The sequence below is a fragment of the Melanotaenia boesemani genome, unplaced genomic scaffold, assembly GCF_017639745.1.
Source record: "Melanotaenia boesemani isolate fMelBoe1 unplaced genomic scaffold, fMelBoe1.pri scaffold_156_ctg1, whole genome shotgun sequence".
NCBI lineage: Eukaryota > Metazoa > Chordata > Actinopteri > Atheriniformes > Melanotaeniidae > Melanotaenia > Melanotaenia boesemani.
The window spans coordinates 27495-34808 of record NW_024580606.1 but is presented as its reverse complement, the minus strand read 5'-3'; the positions used below and the strand labels follow the sequence as shown (position 1 = coordinate 34808).

Below are 7314 nucleotides of genomic sequence, written 5' to 3'. Positions count from 1 at the left end.
GTCACGACTGACTGTAAAGCTTGGGTGTTTTTAAATCTTGTGTACGTTTTTTTATTTCTGTCTTTTTTGGTTGATGCAGACTCAGTTTGTTCTTCAGAACATGATCCTCCTCTCTTGTCACTCCTCTTTGGTTTTTGTCTATCTGTAGAAATGTCCTTTAAATGTAGGTTCTCTTCCCTGTTTTGAATATTTTTCTTGGCTTCACATAATCCTGTGTTTCCTGATTCAAGGACAGAACCGGCTTTCATTTTTTGTAGCCTGGAATCTTCTCCTAAACGTCTTTTCTTGGCCTTCGGGGGACGGCAAGTATCTTCAGACAACTGGTCTGAACTTTCCTCTGTTGATGATCCTGGGATGTACTCATCCTCACTGTTGTCACTGTTGTACATGCAGGATTGGAAGTCCTCTGAATCCATCTGGAGCATCTCTTTGGTCAGCTTTAAGAAAAAAACAGAACTTAAAATGGTTGCCTCATGACACAATGATTTTCTTGAAAAATACTCAGTTTAAAAGATAATGGGATACTATAAATGGTTCCATCTAATTATATTCTACAAATGTTCATGATTTTTAAAGTGTTAATCAGCTTTTGGACAGTGGCATGGACATCTGGACTAATGACGTTGGACTTCAGTGCATCAATGTAAACTATAATTCTTCTGACAAACTGATTTCAATAACTAATATTCCACACTGGAATATAAAACGAATCTTTTTAATTTATCAAAAGTTAATAAAGAAACATCATCAAACTTTTGCAAAGACTGTTAATTATCAATTTCATCTCTAGTCTTTTTACTGAGGGACACCACTCCTTGTGATCCGTTTGTGTTGCTGACCAAATTATTTTTTATTAAGACTTAAATTTCGCATTGGCTAAAACAATGCTACTGACAATATTTTAGCACAAGCTATTAAGTTCAGTAGATGTCTGTCCATGAAAGATTTCCAAGTGGAGCTCTGCATATATCATCACAACTTTCAACAGTGTTAACACATATCACGTTTTCCTGATATCATGCGGCCCTGCTCCACAATTGAAACAGTTGTCAAAATGTCAAACTGAAACTTTTCAAATAACTATTAACTTGTCAGCCTCCCAAACTTTGCAGTAACTGTGTACAACAATGTCCAATATATACTTCCAGAGTTACTTACAAGGACACTCTTTGTTCTTCTTAAGGGTGGAATCTTTCTTTCATCTTCAACCTGCAAAAAAAATAAAGAAAAATGTATATGTATATGTATTTACAGTAATAATACTTTTAAAACACACACACACATAAACTACAGCTTAAACAGCTAAAAACAGATGAAACAATAAAGAGCATTCTTCCTCTGACACTGAAATAAAAAAATAAATTATAAAAACTGCTGCCAAAATTAACATCTTGCAGTTCAGCTCAGTTGGTGGTCTGTAACTAATCATGATCAACCAAGAGAATGGGATGAGACCACACAGCATATTTATATATTAAAAATAACTCCTAACCGTTGTTTTCAGACACCGTTGTAAAGATATGGTCCTCTCTTTCTCTTTGTTTAACAGCATAATGTTGGCCTTCTCAAATCGGTCTTCACACACATTATGATGAGCTTTGAGTTTGAGGAGGCGTTGAAAATGACGGCTCTGAACCTTTAAAACATAAATAATTTAAAAACTGACAAGCTTGTTTAGCAAAGATATTTCAGTTAATAAGTACAAATAGATAGAGGAATCTGAAATCTGAACTAGAAATAAGAGTAAACTGTCCATCCAAAATAAATTGTCATGGTGAATTCTTTTTAGTCCATCCCCTTGTCAAAACAGTTTTAAAGTTATTCATTCATTCACGGTAGCGCTTAGTCCATTACGGGTCACGGGTAAGCTGGAGCCTATCCCAGCAGCAGCAGGTGAGAGGCAGGTACACCCTGGACAGGTCACCAGTCTATTGCAGGGCCAACACATACAGAGAAAACCATTCTCACAAACACTCACTCCTAGAGAGAATTTAGAGTGACCAATTAACCTAATATCATGTCTTTGGAAGGTGGGAGGAAGCCGGAGAACCTGGAGAGAACCCACGCATACACGGGGAGAACATGCAAACTCCACACCACCCCCCAGCTGAGGCTCGAACCACTCACCTTCTTGCTGTGAGGCTGCGGTGCTAACCACCACACCCTAGTTTGAATGGTTTAATAATCTAATTAAGACAACATCTCTTACCTTTTCCTCCTTTTTCCCAACGTCAACTGTAAAAAAAATTACAGGTATATAGTTAAAGATTAAAAAACATGTGCTAAATCTTTTAAAAATATGTTTCACATTCCCTTTACTTCTTTTTAAATAGGTCTAGGTCTAAACTTAAAAAATTACTCAGTTTAAGATTGAAAATAAAAAATAAAAAAAAATATGGAGAAGCAATGTGGCATGATTTGGAAGTTTCTGTGGGTGTGTTCAGTTTTCCCTCAATTTTACTACATGAAGAAAAAAAAAATACTTTAAATGTGTGTTTTTTTTTTTTTTTAATTCATTGATTTTTAGTGGTGTTCCGATCGATCGGACACCGATCATTATCGGCCGATATCCGTAAAAAAGTATGTGATCGGTGTTCGCCGATCAATGCCTTTTGTTGCCGATCACAAAATCTGACCACCTATATTTCATACTCTGCAACCTGCAGAAGCGCTGCGGGCAGTGTCATAGCTCCCGCTTTCCTCCACAATTTGCATGCGCACGGTTGCAAATCCAAAGCAAACATGTCTGCCGTGTGGAAGTTTTACACTGTGTGTGAGAGTGATGTAAAGTTTGCATCCTGCAACACGTGCAACGCAAAAGTACCTCGCGGGGGAAGTACGTCAAAATCCTTCAATAAAACGAATCTAATACGGCATTTAAAGAACAAACACTTGACGGAGTACGCTGAATTTTCGAGGCTCACTGCACAGAATGAAAGGAAGACGCTGGTGCAGCCAGAGCGCAGCTAACGCAGCCAACAGTTACCAACACTCGTCCGTATGAGCGTGACAGTCAAGCAAATAACCACAAAAATAATTCAGTTAATCGGCCTTGACGACCAACCGTTCTCAGTGGTGGAGGACGCCTCTTTTACTTGGCTTTTTTTTTTTTAGCAATATTAAGATTTTGTTTTACTTTCTTATTTAGCCTGATGAGAGCCTTAATGTGTTTTCAGTCTGTTAAAATATAGTACTACTGATTACTGAAAGATAGCGCATTGTACTATGTACATGTTATTGTCTAAATTAGGGGGATTTTATGGTTCCTTTTCCACATCAAATAGTCGGCAGTGCTTATAAGAAAATTACAGCCAATCCATGTGATTATCGGTGATCGGCAGTGATCGGCACTCATGGGTGATCGGTATCGGAATCGGCAACAAAAAACCTGATCGGAGCATCCCTATTGATTTTAATTAACTTAAATGATTAAATTAAGTCCAAGGTGATGGCTTTTTGAAGGAATAACCTCCTAGAACTGTCTTGCAGCAGACTTGAAGAAGCCTCTCCCTCAACACATTTCGTCTCCTACATCAGCCCACTTAACAAATTATTGTGAAATCTGCTTTAGAATTTTATAAAACAAAGACTAGATGACAGTTTCTTTTGTTTGCTTTATATAGACCACATCACAGATTATTTTTTTTATATAACTTCTGTTTACATCTTCATCTGTGAAAGATGAGGATACAAAGTCATTTGGATTGATAGCTGGTGTGCAGAAAGATTGTGAAGAGAGTTTGAAAAAATACTTGGTCATGTTAAGCACCAAAACATTAAATCTAAGAGCTGAGGAAAGTAACACATTAGGTGCTGTAGAGGAATTTTCAGCCCAATATAAGAAAAGCAAAGACTTAGGAGGTTACAAAGTCTGATTATGTGGTTAGACTTACGGTATATGTGCTGTTCAATCACATTGCAAATCAAGTTAGCAATCCAAACAAAACTGTGACAAAACTAACTACAGGGTGGGCCATAAACTTACATAAAAATTAAAATGTATAATGTATTTTTTAGAGCAATTTAATAAGTGTTTTTGAAACAATGGTAATCATATAGCACACATTTCATAAATAAAAACTGTTGTTCAACAGAAAAATGTTTATTTTTCCAATGTATGAAAACTTACGGCCCACCCGATGGTTGAAAGATAGTGCAGTAATAACATCTATGTGCTGATCCTGACTATTCGGACACAACATAGCGTTTAAATAACTGAAGACCACCACTCTGCTGTTTGTGACCAAACTACATAAGATGCAAGTAGATCTCTTATACTCTTATGAAATCCTAAAACTCTCAAATAAAAATTCAATAGTTTACCCCTGCTACATTTATGTCCAGCACTGCTAATCTAAATTTAACTAATTGTGATGTGTTCATTTTCCCCACCTAAGCAGTCAGAGTCCTCACCAGGGGATGCAACAGTCTGGTCAGCCTCCTGTAAACAAGATGCTCTGTTAGTAAAACTTCAAGAGCCACTTAATTTTCTCGCTAAACTTCATAAACATTCAGGTGTAATTCACACTGTGACATGTAGTTATACCACGATCTGGGTGAATACTCATTTCTGATTGGCTCTAGGGTGTCTGTTAAAAGTGTTATAGGTCACTTATTAAAAAAAGTTCCAGTCAAATATTCTTATTGTTGTAAATTAATGTGCTTGCCAAACATTAGTTGGTAACCGTGGCAACAGAAACTCAGAACATACAGAGTGAATGGCAGACAATATACTAAAAACGATTTAGGATAGAGTAATTTGCTTGCCACACATTTAATGATCAGTGTGAATGGTGGATAATTTTCTTGCAATGACAAAGATTTAGAAAACTATCTGTGGACTTGGACTGAAACCAAATGTGGCATCATCCTCTTGACACACACAAGCTTTAAGAGCTGCACCCACCCTCTGAAATGATTCTTTGTGCCACATAACATTAATCAATCATCTCCCTTCCCTCTACTGATCAGGTCTAATACAACAGCTGACCTACCGAGCTGCAGGTTCTGTGTCTGAGCCGGCGTTGTGCCGAAAAAAGCACCCCTGCCATGAAAAGCACCCCCTCTCAATGAGCCTTACCAAAAGCATGAACTAACCTGCTGATAAAAAAAAAATTAAATTAAATAAAATATACACACACACACACATATATATATATATATATATATATATATATATATATATATATATATATATATATATATATATATATATATATACATACATACATACATACATACATACATACATACATATACACACATACATACATAACAGAAAAAAAAAAGACCAACAGGAACAGATTTACTGAGGGGGTGCATATTTTGGCAGCCAGGTCTGCCAGGCTATGCACCCCTTTTATATCTGACTCCAAATCACTTGCAGCCCCCAAATTCACAACAGTTATTGCTGATCATGGTATGAGCATACTCTGAAAAGATCAAAGTGCTGAGACAAACGAGGACAGATTTACTCGGAGGGGGGGGGGGGGGGGGGGGGGGCTCCGAGTATTCTGTGTGACCATATACAGACCACTTAAGCATCAGTGTTTGACGTTTTATTTCTCTGGGTACTAGATAAAATATATTTTTTTTCTTTTTAGCAGCAGGTTAGTTTGGGGTTTTGGTAAGGAGAGATGCTGTTACTGCGCTACAAGAGGGTGGGGTGCTTTTCACGGCAGGGGTGCTTTTTTTTCGGCACGACACCTGTTACCGGCTACCACTCAGCCGCTTCTTGTAAAAACCTTACGATTTTAACTGTAAAAAAAAAAAACATATTAATAATTGATTTAATATTTATTTCTTTCGTAAGTGACCGTGGTATATGCGGGATAATGCCTTTCGTGGAGGACGGCTGCTCCCGCAAAGTCCATCGCCGGGCATTTTCCCTCACATATACCCTGGGATGAAAGTTAAAATGGGTACAGCAGCACCACAGCGGTGACAGGTCGAGACTGTCCGGAATGCGCCGAGACATGTCCAGACAGTCTGGACTCGTTCGTATAGAGCAGAGACTCTCGGGGGTGGGTGTCTGTCTGTACAAAATCTTCATAAACACCTGCGGTATAAAATAACCGCTGTGTAAATGACCACTGTAACTGCTGAACGAAAAAAAAAATAAAAATAAAAAAAATAATCCCATATACAACCATATAGTTTAATAACACTATGTGGATATTTAATTTAGCCCCTCATTAATGTAGCATGACTTCAGAGTAGTTTAACCTGGCAATGAACACGTTCACGTCGCCACGTGCGCTGCTTCAAGCTTAGCTTTGATGCTAACTTTGCTAACTATAGTGGCAAGTTCAAACACACACACAAAAAAAACAGTAGTCTTAATATAACTTCGTTGAAAAATGTATCTGAATAATGTCAGTCGTGCAGTACGCTGAAGGGAAAAGTAAAACTTACCATTTTCTCCAACGTTTTCCTGCGTTTCAGTCGAAGTTAATCCAGCACGAGCACAACTCTATTAGAAAATGCTTCTAGAAGGAAGTGGGCGTGTCCACAGCAACGCGACAGTCGTGACACACTTGACACATGATGTACAGAAGCCTGATGGGTCAGTAGTCGTAACAAAAGAATAAAATTAAATTAACAAGCTTTTGTCTTCTTTCTGTCATAGTTTTCCTTTTTAGTAATGAATTTTGAAATATTAATTTGAGAGCAAAGATTATTTTTAATCGCTACTGTGATTTTGCACAGCCTGTTAAGTATAGCCGGTCAGCAAAATAAGTTTTTATTGGAAAGATGACAAAGTTTCATAGCAAAAGAAAATTTTTATTATAGTTTTAGTTACAGCACTAAGTCTTTAAACTGCTCAACAACAACAGGATCACACAACCCATTAAAATAATTAATACCTGAGCTTGAAAACCAGTGACAAATAGTTCATCAGCTTTTGCACAAATTTTAGATTATTTCGGTTTTCTGCTATCTTCTAGGACCAAACCATTGCTGGCAGACTTCAGAAACAAACTTGGTGCTAATAAGCCAGTAACGTGTTGTAACAGTTGTAATTGTGGAAAGTCCCTTTAACTTTTGGTTGTCTTCTAATGATGACGTCAGCAAGATGCTTCGAGAAGAGAGGAGATCGTCTTGCGTACGCTTAGACTGCAGACGGACATTTTGGGAGCTCAGCTCTTATTCTTTCTTTTTCCCACTTGTGACGGATGTGTTGTGTTGCACTGTTTTGTTTATGTATGATGAGACAGCAGCCATCCAACCAGGCTTTATATGGTTGATGAATGTCCTTTTATTAAAGAGCACGCACTGTGGAATCTTCAGTACCAGTGTCGCTGTGAGTTTGTC

General features: G+C 37.6%; 1 long non-coding RNA gene across 1 annotated transcript; it reads right to left on the bottom strand.

The window, feature by feature from the left end:
• Window positions 1-363: 363 nt before the first annotated feature.
• LOC121636156 lies at window positions 364-6474 on the bottom strand. Its single transcript, XR_006009656.1, has 5 exons — window positions 6415-6474; window positions 4393-4441; window positions 2210-2235; window positions 1159-1209; window positions 364-437 (listed from the first exon to the last, which is right to left on the bottom strand). It is a non-coding gene; the product is annotated as an uncharacterized LOC121636156 (long non-coding RNA).
• Window positions 6475-7314: the final 840 nt, after the last annotated feature.